Raw genomic sequence first — 13,558 nt, 5'->3', positions numbered from 1 at the left:
TAGTACTAATTAAGCACATATTAATGCCTTATTCTACATGACCTTATTCTACATCCTTAATCCTACCCAATACCTAAATTTAACAACTAGCCTACTAACTATTAATAAGCAGCAAATTAGGAATTTAAGGGAAGTCATAGTTAGTAGTGTATAAGTGTTCCCTATTCTAAAGTGTTACCAAACTTTTTTAAGTTCTGCACACTTAATGAATCCTCTCATTATATAAAAAAGTGTACACATGACGTAAATAAGAGCTTTATTGATTATAACAGAACTCTGTGGGATCGATTTATGTGCTTTCTAGTCTACATAATCCATTCAGAATTTGAACTAAAGCTTTTTTAGCTGCTCAGAAGACCAGCGGCCACATACCCTGTACTCGCAGCAAAGTTTCAGGAGTGCCGTGTAAATCTCTCATCATTCCTATAAATGCCATATTCATTTTCAAAATTGTAATGACTGAGGTATAATTTGTTAAAATAGATATGAATTAAGCAATGTAAATGCAGACTATATAAAAAATATTTGAGTTGTCGTAGAATATTTTTGAAAAAAAAAAAGTAACTTGTAAATCTTAACCTGTAAATTCTCTCATTGTAAACCCGTGCTTTTAGGCAAGTGCCAGATATGGCTATGTCATAAAATACTTTTTACACAACTGAATTTGAATTAAACGTGATCACAATGTAATAAAGACTTTGTAAGTTGTAACCAAAGCCAATATCAAACCTGTAAAAGAAAAAAAAAAGTTGCACATGTAAAATATTTTTATTGTATTATTTTAATGTTTTAGAAATCAAATATTGCTAAAGAAACAAGAGTAAATGTCACAAACTGACAAAAATGAAGTTGAACAATTAAAAATAGCTCCGCCCTGCATCATCATTATTGCTAGGTAGAGGCGAGCAGTCTTATGCTGCCTTCACGCCATGACGTAATTACCGTATTTCCGAGATGACAACACGTGACATTTTACTCATAGCTTTCCATGTTGTCGGAGTCAGAGGCAGCGCCTGCGTAGCACCAAAATGACGTGGTACATCTGTCACTTGTCCAAGTCGTAACTCTCAGAACATTCAGAGTTTACAAGTTGTAATTACGAGATCAGGAGCATGTGAGGCCTTTGCCGTTTATAGTTTTGCCATAGAAACACATAATTCAGCTCGGGTAGAACGTCACGTGTTCTCATCTCGGAATTATGACATGGCTTGAATGCAGCATTATCCCTTAAAACGGAAATGGCAGCTGGAGCAGAGATGCACACTAATTTGCGGTTCTGAAGTTAAAACTGTGAAAACTAGATTAATAGCTGAAATTCATAGGTTTGAAACCAGAAAACAATGTTAACACCGCTAGTGTCACGAATCTGGTTGGTGTTCTGCGGACCACTCACCACCAGATGTCGCTCTCGCTCCATTATTACACACAGACTGTTGATCTACACCCTGGACTACATATCCCACTATCCACCACACTGATTGCGCCAGACACCTGTGGCCAATCAGCAGCCCTATTTAAGCCCCGGACTTTCACTTGATAAGCACCGAGTATTGTGGAGTGTTAATGTGGAGAACTGTATCAGTCGCGTTTAGCGCTCTCCTAGTGCTAGCAGTTTCCTAGTTTCCTAGTTTCCTGAGTTTCCTAGTTTCTGGGTTTCCTGAGTTCCTAGTTTCCTGAGTTTAGTATTCTCGCCTGGCCATCTCGTTTCGTCTGTCTCGCCGCCTGCCTTTCTGGACTCTCGCTCGTGGTAAGGATTACTCTTCTGGCTCTCGTTATGGATTATGTTCGCCGTTGATCGACCCACGCCAGCCTCACGGACTTGTCTCGTGCCTCCCTCCGCTATACCTGTTTGTTATTGTTCTGACCCTGCCTGTCTGACCATGTACCTGCCTTGTCCCTTGAATAAAAGCTTGCATATGGATCCCCTCGCCTCTCGTCTCCTTCTCCACATGACGGCTAGCAGGAACAAATTAGTTGAATAGCTGCTAATCACATTTGTATTGAATCCTGAACTGAAGCTGAACTGATTCATCCAGTGAAAATTATTTTTTCTTGGTCCATCTGAGATTTTTTTTTTTTTTTTTTTAAGGCTAAGTATTTAAATGATGTATAAACTGTTCATGTCTCCAGTTCTTTGTAAATATTGCAGTTCTTTCCATATTGCAGTCATTTGGTATGAATTTAATAAATATGGCTTTTTTGTTTCCGGACATATTTAATCTGTCTGTAAGTTTCCACAGTTAATGTCACGGAGGCAAGACAGGAAATGAAAGATCGAGGAAGGGTCCCTGTGTAGCGTGGCGGAGAGCTCGAACGCGGATGTGCACGAACAAGCAGGTTAACCACGCAGTTTATCTGAGTTAAAGCATTTGAAAGCTGTAAGGATCAGAGTCCTCATACAGTGGTCACTATGCTTCCCTTATTTGCAGTCACAGAGACTATATCATTCATGTCATGTAGTGTAACTGTAACAGAGGGAGTCTGAGGTGGATCCAGGTGCAAGCTTTATTGAAGGACGTGGTTGAACAGGCAGGGTCAGAGACGGCAAACAGGAACAACAGAGAAAAATCCAAAGGGTGATCCGAAATAACAGGCAAAATGGTCAGGGCAGGCGGCAAGGTTCAATAAATGCAAAAACAGTCCAGGGTCAAATAAACACAAGGGCAAGACTAGGAATTAAATAAGGAACAAGATAAACGCTAAACGATAAAGGCTAAACAACAATCAGCAAACACAGGGGGGATGGAGTGGCCTTTTATATCAAACACAAGGGGTCACATGACAAAACTAACCAATGGGAAACAAACACATGGAACAGTGGAACCAATTAGAACCTGTCACACAAACAAGAGTGAAACAAGGTAGGTTGAGTGAACACAAAGCGAAAGAGAGTTCATATTGGAGTGCCCTCTAGTGGGGTTCACGGGCACTCCGTAACAGTAACCACAAGTGTTCCTGTCTTGTATGTTTGTTGCACACTGTGCTTTAGTATTTTTCCAAGACTGCTATATCAGCTAAATAACACTGCCTTATAAGGAATTGTTTATGAAGTGAGATGTATATTTCCTCTTTTTGTTTCCTCATGTTCAGGAACAGGATGTGACTTGACCACTGAGTAAGCCGTATGTATTGCTGTTAAACTTTGACATACACAGAGATGTATTCAGAGCATTCAGTGTTTCTCGCGTTTGTGTCAGTGGAGCGTGACACGTCTGTGTGAAGACTGTTAGAAGTAAAGACCAGTCCAACAACAACCTATTTACAAAACAAATCAACAATCAAGAGCTGCACAAATTGACACCGCTTCCTTCATCAGATCCATCCATCTATAGCCCATCTGTAGTACACATGACCACAGAGTAAAACACTGAGCTTCATGGTCATGGACTCTGACTGTATTAACACAGGAACCGTTTCACTCTTTGTATCTCTCTGCTTGCAGCATTTCTTACGGCGAGTGTCATGGCAGACGCGTACTTACACACTATTCTGTGATGTTTTCTAGTATGAATAGTGCGAGCAGTGTGTTCACACTGAAAGTTTCCCCCAAAAAAGTGTACATTAAATACCCGGATTATGCATTTAAATAACCGGAAAAAAGAACAAAGTGTTAAATGTTGGACACTTCATGCACTCAACTGTCACAGCTTTAATGATGTAGTGAAGGGGGTAGGGCTATCAGATTCTGATTATTAATGACAAAATGATCTTTTATAATTCATACACTACATGTTTGAGTACACAGTGTATAAGTTCATAGTGTATAGTGCGTCATTTGGGATGCAGCTTACAATTTGTAAAACAATACTGTTTTTGTGTCACGAATAGTAGTTTTAAGAGTGTTGGTAACACTTTACAGTAAAGACACATGTATAATCATGTACTAATAACTGAATTAACAATTACTTCAACATGAACTCATAATCATGAACTAATGAAGAGCTTTCCTCAATTACAACCGGAGTCGTATGGATTCATGCATGATTGATGCAGCCATAACTGCATGTTAAAACATGTTTGATAGTTAATGTATTAATTAACATTTTAACATCTTTCTCTCCAAAAGAAGGAATAACAATTATTTACTTTCAAATAAATGTAATCAAATTTATATTGTCATAATTTAAACTACACTGTCTGCAGCTTCGTCCTAAACATTACTGGATGGCACAGGATTATTTTGTCCTTTTTTTCCACTGGTCCTCTTTATCAAATGTAGGAAATATTAAAACACACTAATAAATTGTCTTAAAAGGTCATAATCTGTTTTGTGTGATTCTCTTTCCTGTCAAACTCAACATAGATTTTGTAAGGTTCTGGATAGTAATCCCTTCTGAAGGATAACCCATTACCAGTGGGTTATCATGATCTTTAGAATACTACTAGTAATAAACAGTTTAAACAGAATGAGTGATGGAACATAAATTTGTGCCTGTGTCTAAGGACTCCAGGCAGCTGCTGAGGAATCACCGGTACATGCTGGTTTAATTAATTTTTAGTAATTTAGTATTACTTTTTACAGGACTCATCATTAAAAATAATAATACTTAACTATCTTGCTGTCTTAAGTCACTTTTTTTTTAAAGTTGTAATACAAAGCTCTTAGACAACAAAAAGTTTAAAGTACTCAATTAAATGTATAGACAATTACTGTACTGAACACTTTATTAAAACAATACACTGCAAAAAAAAAAAAAAAAAGATTTTCTTACTTAGTATTTCTGTGTTGTTTTCTAGTATATATCTACAAATTCTTGAATCAAGATGAATTTACTTTACAAGTAAAACAACTTAAGATATAATGTGTTGTTTTCTAAAAAAAAAAAAAAAGTTATCAAAATTGTGTTAGTTTTTTTGCCTAAAACAAGCCAAAATATCTGCCAAAATTATATCATATATAATGTGGCAAGATAAATTATCATTAATCCTTTGAATTAAGGTTATTCTTCTTACCCCAGTGGCAGATATTTTTACTTGTTTCACAAAATTTTATTTATTTATTTATTTTTTAAAAGACTTAAAGGAGAAGTCCACTTCCAGAACAACAATTTACAGATAATGTACTCACTCCCTTGTCATCAAAGATGTTCATGTCTTTCTTTTCTTCGTCGTAAAGAAATTGTTTTTTGAGGAAAACATTTAAGCATTTTTCTCCATATAATGGACTGATATGGTGCCCCAAGTTTGAACTTCCAAAAATGCAGTTTAAATGCAGCTTCAAACGATCACAAATGCAGTTGTAAATGATCCCAGCCGAGGAAGAAGGGTCTTATCTAGCGAAATGATCACTTATTTTCATTCAAAAATAATACAATTTATATACTTTTAATTCTCAAACGCTCATCTTACCTTTCTCCCCCTGAACTCTGTGTATTCTGGCTCAAGACAGTTAGTGTATGTCGAAAAACTCCAATCGTATTTTCACCCTCAACTTCAAAAATCATTTCAAAATCATCCTACATCACTGCAGAAGAACAGACACAGTGTTTACAAAGTGAACATGCAAAGAAGATCAAACAAAATAGGTAAAACAGTGATATAGGACGATTTCGAAGTTGAGAGAGAACATGAGATGGGAGTTTTTCGACAAACACTAACTGACATGAACCAGAACAAAACATTTGACATTAAAAAGTATATAAATTGTATTATTTTTATTAAAATAACCGATCGTTTCACTAGATAAGACCCTTCTTTCTCGGCTGGGATCGTTTACAACCACATCTGTGATCGTTTGAAGCTGCATTTAAACCATTTTGGAAGTTCAAAATCGGGGCAGGAACTTGGAAGTTCAGGCATCGTGGTGTGCGGGGAATGAGGAGTATGACGAGGAGGTCTAATAATTAGAGACGGAACATGAAAGCCCAAATAAGGGCATACACGGGGAAAAACACACAAAACAGTCCACAGGGCTGTGACAAAAGAAAGACATGAACATCTTAGATGACAAGGAGGTGAGTACATTATTTGTAAATTGTAGTTCTGGAAGTGGATTTCTCCTTTAATATCTTAAGTGATTTTACTTGTCAAGTAAATGTATCTTGATTCGAGAATGTTTAGATATTTATACTATAAAACAAGACTAAGATACTAAGAAAATCTTTTTTTTTTTTTTTGCAGTGTATTCATATTAAAACAACTGAATTATTACATAGAACAGGCAAAATATGTGCCACTGTGCATCTTTTCTTTCATTTTGGTTTTCATTTTGATTTTTGCACAAAATTAAAATGAAAGTTTATTTAAAACATTACCCCAAGTAGTACATGTCTCTACTTCGTGTTTACTGTACATAATATTCACTAAGTATGAGAAGAATCTTAATTACCACAAGGAAATTTTATACCACAGTAAAAGTTCTTATATTGTAAATGTGTGTCACCATCGTGTGTGTAACGGGACTCGTCGGAAGCGTGAATAGATCCAAGTGCGAGCTTTATTATACAGATCGTAGTCAAGACAAGCAGGGTCAGACGCCAGCAAACAGTAACATCCAGGGCGAGACGAGCGAAATCCAAAAAAAAACATGCAAAAGGTCAAAATCCAAGAGAGCAGTCCAAAAGTAACAAATTAAACAAGGCAATGAAACAAGGCAAAAACTATGGTAATGAACAATGAAACAATGACCAAGTAAATAATAATACTATGAAACAAGGAAAACGCTTGGTAGCCACCAAACAGGAAGTCACCATAGAAGCAGCAGAGGGAGCGGTAACAGACAGTACATGGGAAAGGGCTGCCTCTGTTGGCGTGGCGTTACAGAATCCCCCCCCAACAGTCCAGGAGGGTGGGGGAACAGAGGCAAAACAGGGGGTGGGACGGAGGGCCAGGTCCATGCAGAGGAGGTGGGCCTGGATTGTGGAGCAATGACAGACAGTGAAGCACTGGAGGACCTGGGCCGTGGACCAGGGAGCCATGGCGGGGCAGGCAGGGCAGACAGGAGCAATGATACCCACAGTGGAACAAATGACATCCATAGCAGAGCAGAGAGTTCATGATTGGCCTCCTTGGCCGTGACAGGACGGGCAGAGAGTTCGTAGGTGGATGCCGCCCCCTTAGGAGGTTCTGCAGCCTGAGCTGCCACCTCTGGGGGCATTATTGTGCCTTGTTATACAGTGCACACAAACAATAGTACTTTGCTTCAACATACAACAAAACTGAAACGCATTCTCTTTTGATAAGTGAGCTCTTCATGGCTTTAGTAGCGGCGCACGACCAATCCGCTTGGATACATCGAACACTTCATTCTGTTTTCAGGCCGGAAAACAATAAAAAGAAAATCTGTTGTCTATTTTTTTTACCCCATCAATCCTGCGAACGGACATTACATCCAACAATGCAACAATTTCTTTCCATGATGAAAACTTCATCAGCGCTTCACAACAAGTGGCCTCACAATATGGCGATTTTTCCCATCAGCCACCGCGGCGCTAGAGCCGTGATGTCACGCCCCCATCCCCTATTACCTGGCAGCAATCTTAAACATTAAAAATAGATATATGCAGTTAAAATTCATTAATTACCTGTAATTACAGACCTCTGGACTGTCGTATTCGTGTTAGCAATCCCTCTGATAACATTGTTTGCTAACATTACAATCCAATGCCGATCTAAGAGCAATAAAAACACCAAACCTTTAAGTTAACGAGTGCATAACATAATAAGAAATCAATTTATGAATAGAACAGCTTGATCACACTCTGTGACTTACCTTGATGAAGTTTTTGGGGTAGCAGTGCACCGTCTGTATCTACCTCGATCATCTTCTAAACTCAAGGGGGAAAAAAATCGGCACGCTCATTTCCACGGACGCCACCCGGATCCGCTCTGCGACTGCTGTTCCCGCTCACTGAAACCCGGGCTCGGGCTGAGTCCGTGTTACAGGCCTGAAATGGACGTGACTGTTATGCAGATTTGCCAGTTTAAAAACGGATCCGGCACGGAGTCAGCTGCTGTTTAAAGGTCACATTTTGTACACATTTCTAGAGGTTTATTTTAGCTGTTGATGTCCTTAAGAATATATATTTGCGGTGTAAGTGCCAAAAACCATCTCAATGTATTTTTACAGCTCCTCTCTTAGGAGCTCTGTCAGGAACAGTTCGATTTTGGCCCGTATAATTAATATTCATGAGCCTCTCTTCTGATTAGTCTGTTGATTTTTGAGTGACGCACGGCCAGGCCAACCACAGGTAACTAGGGTCATGTATGCTGTAGCCTGCTGTGGCTTGGTGATACTTAACAGGATGTTTTTTCAAACACTGAATGCAGTAAGATACGTAACGATTGCTTTAGTAAAGCCCCTTTCACACTGCACGTTGATTCTGTAAAATTGCTGGAAAGTTGCCAGAGTGCCTTCTGTGTAAATGCAAAAACGATCCCGGATTGGGAACCTAGTAACATTGCTGGTGTCAGTCCCGGAACGAGCGCTGTGTGAACAAAAGCCAGAACCAATGCCATAAAGGCTGTGTTATAGTGATGATGCATGTTATTGTGTGACTCTTCACGACGAAAAAAAATATGTGCAAACTGGAATGAAGCAGCGATCAGGGAGTTCCTCGCCGCGCTGAAGAGCAGATCGTTCAGCAGTTTAGTTTCAGTTTAGTGCAACGTATGCGTCGCATTTCATGTTACATGTCTTTACTGGATCTTTACGGGTTGTGTGTAAAGCACGCACAGATTCCAGAAAATCACTGTGTGAATGAACCAAATTAAACAATTCCGGAACAAATCATGGGACACATTATCCGTGTATTTTCTGGAATCGCTGTGTGAAAGAGGCTAAAGCTGACATGCCACTGGTTTCTTATATTAATGTTGTTTGGAAGCCTATACAATGATGTAGTTTCCTGACATCCATCAACTGAACAGCGTTTTCTCAATTGTTTCCGTGTTGTTGTTGCTCAGCAATGGCATGGACACAATGTTGTCTGTGGGTTTGGCAAAAGGAGGGTGGGATGGTGGTTGGTGCTCGGGGTGGTGACCAAAGGCGGTGACTAACTAATAACACCACTACAATAAGGGGATAACAAATGCCGGGAATATTGTCATCAAATCAAGTGTTTTTATTGAAGGCTTAGCAAAGTCAATAAACAAAAATTGATAAACGGGAAATCAACTTAATCAGGGGTGTGTTTCCCAAAAGCATGGTTGGCCAACTATGGTTGTTAGTTCTATTTAACTCCATTGGTAATGACAGAACTTATGACCATCCCTGCTGAAATAAAGAGCTAAATCCAGCCTAGGCTGGTTGGCTGGTCTTAGCTGGTTTAAGCTGGTTTAGGCTGGAAATAGCTGGTCTCACAGGCTGGTCAGGCTGGGTTTAGCTGGTCATTCCAGCTGGTCTCCCAGCCTGAGCAGCTAAGACCAGCCTAGCCAGACAAGGAAGAGGCCAAAACCCCTCTAAAGCCAGCCTGCTGACCAGCTAAGACCAACCTGGATGACCAGCTAAAACCAGCCAACCAGCTTAGGCTGGTTTTAAACAGCTGTGGATAGTTTGGAATGATGCATGATGGAGAGAGAAAGAGGGAGGGGGAAAAAAAAAAAAACCCATCACCAGCACAATATCATAGACAATAGAAATTATGTCAGGGGATGTAACACTTTTAAAGAGGCTTTGATTACTCTAGTAACTCTAACCCAGTGGTGTCAAACTCAGTTCCTGAAGGGCCACAGCCCTGCACAGCTAGATTTAACCTGAATTAAACACATCTGATCCAGCTAATCAAGTCATTCAGGCTTGTTTTGCAACTACATGGTTTGTGTTAGAGCAGGGTTGAAACTAAACTCTGCAGGACCTCCAGGACCGGAGTTTGACCCCCCTGCTCTAACACAGACACACTCATAAAGACCATGCTTATTGGTTGTTATATGCTGTTCTCCCATCAAGTTTTAAGCATCAACGTGATGCTGACAAATGCAATTAACAAAATCTAACATGTTTTTGTTGTTTCAACAGAATCAGCTGTGAAACAAAACTCTACACATCATTTGTCTAATAAACCACTAAACTAAACTTGAGTCACTTAAAAGGATCATCTTATGCCCAATTTCCACAAGCTGATATGATTCTTTAAGGTCTTAATGAAAATGATCTGTAGGTGAAGCTGGATCATGAGTGATTTTAGCCAGATCGTGGGGCGCCTTCCTTTCAAAAACAAAAGTAATTCACTGGGTATTCAGCGGCTTAGAGTTTGGGAGTAAATAACAACTGCTATGTTCAACAACAGTACACCTCAATTGCTTAGGAGACATTGTTATCTGCTCCAGCTTTGAAACAATGGTGGAGGAATCTTCGGAAAGAACCGCTGCAAGAGAGACATTGTTACCGAGATCTTCCTCCCTGCGTTTCCAGCCTTGTCATGCAGTAACCATCCACCGATCAGCTGGACTTGGGAGCAGGAGCCCTCTCCGGGCTGGAAAGTAAAGTGGCCGGCGGGCTTGACTGCTGAGTGGCTGCCGTTTCTGGGCTGAGGACTGGGATGGATCTTGGGAGCGATGTGGATTTTAGCGATGACCTGACAGATTGGAAGGCGGGTTAACAACTTTGGCCGCCAGGTCAGCACTGTTCAAAGTCCATTTACGGGCATGGGGAAGCACGGGAAGAGATGTGTGGTCAGAGCCATTGGCCAGGTATATAAAGGGCCTGGTGTGAAGGCCCTGTAGTTTTAGTAGATTAGTAGATTAATCACATGCGGGGAAATCACAGCAGATCGTGCATTCATCTAGCCCTAGCTGAGAACAGGTACTGAGAGCTCAAGGAAATCCTCCACATACCTCTCCAAAGGCCAGCCACCCTGCCACAGGCACCACAGCCGATCCTCAACTTCAGTCATCTTTGTTTGGTCCTGTGTTCTGTCACACTGTCTGTGGTGAGGAGTAAGGAGACGTAAGAGTAAACGGAAACAAACAGTCTTTATTAAACAAGCCAACAGGAAGACAGAGCAGGCAAGAACACATGTAGCACATGAGACACATATGTGGAAATGACCTTAACACAGAACAAAGCAAACCGAACAGAACAGAGCTTAAGTACAGAACTAAACGAGGGGATTGACGAGACACACCTGAAATCAATGAACAATCAAACACGAGGAAGAAACTAGGTCACTGGGAGCACATGGGGAAGAAAACAAACAGTCCATGGGCATGACACATGTCCTGCTGTGTCATATTTTCTAACCTTAAGATTGCAGCCCTGTCTTAATTTTTAAGTCTTTCCTTTACCTCTTCTTCTAGGACAGTTCTGGAGAAAATGGGGTTATCGTTAAACTTAAAAATAAAACGAAGCTGTTTTGAACATTACTGTTGTTATGCAAGTTATTTGTTAATGAAGCACAGTCATTTCTGTGCATCGTTTTATTTTTTTATTAGAAGTTGACACTTGCAAATAAAAGACAAGTAGTAGTTCTGGAAATTGTTAATTGTTTGTTTCCTGAAACTGTAGTTCAAACGAACATTCGCAAGCAACCTCGCAAACTTACGTGGTTGGAACTACAGCTCTCGACCTAGAATTTGTTTTCTGATATTTAAATAGCTATAAAGTGGGGTTATGTATGCTTTTATCAGTGTTACATGACAAACATAACTGAATAAAAGATCGTGATTATAGCAAAAATGCTTACTGTTCTAAAAACACAGATTTGTCAGCATTATCGGACTTGAGGATGTTAGAATAAACCCGAAACACACGTGATCGTTGTCATGCGGTGAATCTGGCCAATCGTGAAACAGCCATGTGGTCATCAGAGCTCCTGCAGCCGCTCTGAAGAAACTGCGCCGGCTGAGTCACTCGCTGCTCTCGAATCGCTATCGCGGTACTTTGATGCCACACGTGACAGTCACGAGGCATCGGCGCCGCCTCAAGTCGGACAAAATGCCATTCTTTTATGATCATGTTCCATTAAGATATTTAGTAAAATTCCTACTGTACATATATCAAAACTTAATTTTTGATTATGTAGCACATGTGTCAAATAATATGCACTTGCTGCTAATATTAACTTCAGACCAGTAGGTTTGGCTATGGAGATGTAAATTAAACAACTTTTGCTTTTCTAAAGAAAATAATTTTGTATTGAAAATATATGGATTCCCTTTGGGGAATAAACAAAATAAATCAAGTGTTCACAGTATTACAGTGTCAGATTGAATGTTAAATCACAATAACAGAGAATTAAAGATATTCACTGACTAATCTGGGTGCACCCAATACTAGGACATTTAGTTAGAATGCAACCTTTCAACATTAAATGTTCAAGTACCGATTTGACAACTTCAAGTAAAATAAAAATAAAAACAAAACAAGAACAACCCTTTGGTATCCAAAAGGACAATTCAGAATAATGATTCAATGGATTTTGTTCAATAACTCTGTTCAATACATTCAGTTCTGTAAATTCACTGTGAAAAGTTAATCTCAGAAAAGTCTGTTTTCTTGTTTGATTTAGAATTCAAAATCAAAACAAAAGATTCATTTCGTGGAATTTGACTCCTTAGATTCAGTCCAAACAGCTCAGTTCAGAAAAGTTCAGCTTGTTTGAGTCGGAATCGATTCACCGTGAAAAGATTCGATTTCACAGTTTCTAGAAAACTCTGTGTGGCACAAAAACCGAAGGAAAAAGCGGTTCCATCTCCACAAAAAAAATATTACTTTGATCAGTCTCTCAAGAAAAGATGATCGGAATATTCCTACCCCGTTCCTGTGTTAGATTAATTGTTTCACCTCAATCAGCATTCGTCTCGTGTGGTTTGACTCGCCATCTTGCATCTTCTAACTGGAAGGGACAATTCCAGCACGGAAAAAAACCTGACCAAAATCCAAAAATAAAACAAATACCCCTGCATTTAATCTTCTACGACTCTTTCTTTTTGTCTTGCTCTGAACTTGGCTGCTGCTCACCTCTTTGATTTCCCAGAGAAAACTAAAATGGCTCTCCCCATTAGTGCCCAACATGGTGACGCGGGACTTCAACTTAAACACGACAGGACTGGTTGATCACTGATATGTCAATCAACTTACTGACATATAATCTTTTTAGATTTTATGATTTTTCTTACATCATATGATGAATTCTGATAATTCATATGATAATTCATTTTAATCATGAATTAAATTTCTTTTTTTTTTTTTAAAAAAAATAATAATATGTAGCGATTTTATTATTAATAAATCAATATTCTAAATGATACAGGGTTACAATTAGTAATATGCATTGCTAAGAACTTAATTTGGACAACTTTATTATATTTTGTTTTGTTTTTTTGCACCCTCAGATTCAATTTTCAAACAGTTGTATCTCTGCCAAATATTGTCCTATTCTAACAAACCATACATCAGTTGAAAGCTTATTTATCTCAATTTTGATAAATTGACACTTATGACTGCTTTTGTGGTACAGGGTCACAAATAAATATTTATATACTTATATATTTCAAAAATACAAATGTACCAAAATCAAATGAACAGCAGTGCTTAATGTACATACTGTAGGCCTACACATACAGTAGGATTGCAGAACATGCCCTGAGCATGTATGTCAATCTGTGTGTGTGAGAGAGA

This window comes from Labeo rohita, chromosome 9 (genome assembly GCF_022985175.1).
Source record: "Labeo rohita strain BAU-BD-2019 chromosome 9, IGBB_LRoh.1.0, whole genome shotgun sequence".
Taxonomy (NCBI): Eukaryota; Metazoa; Chordata; class Actinopteri; order Cypriniformes; family Cyprinidae; genus Labeo; species Labeo rohita.
Note: the sequence above shows the minus strand (reverse complement) of the source record.